The sequence below is a fragment of the Sapajus apella genome, unplaced genomic scaffold (assembly GCF_009761245.1).
Source record: "Sapajus apella isolate SASKATOON/1434 unplaced genomic scaffold, GSC_monkey_1.0 scaffold2, whole genome shotgun sequence".
NCBI classification, from domain to species: domain Eukaryota; kingdom Metazoa; phylum Chordata; class Mammalia; order Primates; family Cebidae; genus Sapajus; species Sapajus apella.
In genome coordinates, this window is record NW_022436942.1 from 21489729 (window position 1) to 21491391 (window position 1663).

Genomic DNA, 1663 nt, shown 5'->3' on the forward strand with positions numbered 1-1663 from the left:
TAATGTATTATTATTAGCTGAAGTCTACACTTATTTTCTTACTTTTTAATCTATTTTCCTTTTTCTATCTCAAAATCCCATCCAGGATACCGCTTTATATTTAGGCATCATGTCTCTTTAAGATCCCTGGCTATAACGGCGTCTCAGACTTTCCTTGTTTTTGGTGATCTTGACAGTTTTGCAGAGTACTGTTCAGGTATTTTGTAGGATGTCCCTTAATAGCAATCTGTCTGATACTTGCCTTATTATTAGATCAGAGTTTTATTTTTTGTAGGAAGATTGCAGAGGCAAGGCGTCATTTTCATTACATCAAGGCAATGTTGATAGGATGACTTGTCATGACTTATCACTACAAATGTTAACCTTGATTACCTGGCTGAGGTAGCATTTGTCAGGTTTCCTTACTGTAAAGTCACACTTCATGCCCTTTTCATAATGTAGTCTTTCAAAGAAAGTCACTATGCACAGTTTACACTTAAGGAGTAGAAAGTTATGCTCTACCTCCTTGAGGACAGAGTATCTACATAATATATTTAAAATTATTCTGCATAATATATTGTCTATTTGCTCCCATTTATTTTTTATTCAATTATTTACATCAGTACAGACTCATACATTTTTATTTTATAGTATGCACCCCTTTCTTAAAACCAGGAACGCAGATCTAAGTCCTTTAGCGTCCACGACAGTGATTTTCAAACTACTCTGCAGGGATCCCTCTGTAGAAGCTGGGGAGATGAATGGGAGAAAGCACAGGCTGATGGAAGGGATGACCAACTAGCTAAATCTGTCTATGCTATTCTTCAAGAATATATCCATTTTTCTTTCTTCTAAACTTTCTTTTAACAAAAAGAATTGTATAGCACAAGTCTCAATATTACCAATTAAACTCTATGTCAGTGGATGCCATTCAAGTCAATGTCCTGATTTTCTAGAGGAGAGCTGAGCAGACGGTGACTTGCTTAGGGCAATTGAAGCCGTAGAGCTGGAGCTTGGGGGTGTGCATTCTAATCCTCAAGGAAAGAGGATGCCAGTGGGATTTTTGCTTCAGGAAAACAGGTTAAAAAGATAAAGTTTAATCTATATACCATTGATGGATTCTTACAATCTTGTGCTCCAAATCAGTTTTAATGGCACCTTGCATTTCTCTACAAATATGCACAATTATTATTGGATTAGTTTTATTAGGCATAGAAAAACAGAGATTCATTTCTCCCTTCTTCTTTTCCAGATATGGTAATTGAGGCATAGGAAAATGATGTGTATACAATCAATATCATTAATTGTTGTTAATGGAATAGATAAAATTGGAAAGTTGTATCATGAAAATCATAGATATATAGGTCTGATCCATTCTAAGACAGATTCAATAATTCTTTAAAGGTAAAGAATCATTCTTTCCCTCTCTTTGAAGAGAGGGAAAATTTGGAGGAGGATTTGCTTTGGAAAGGCTGCATTTAAATTTTCCAACACAGAAGTCATTCAAATGGTAAATTAAATGTTTCTCATTAAACTATAACTTGGTTTACAAAACCACATTTATCTGCACTACACTGGGGTAGAACTGGGAAGTATTAGGAGGAGGGCCTGAGGGTAGCAATGAGGCAAAGGCAGGAGAAGCAGCCCTTAGTTGGGAATAAAGAAATATGTTTCCTCGTGCCCA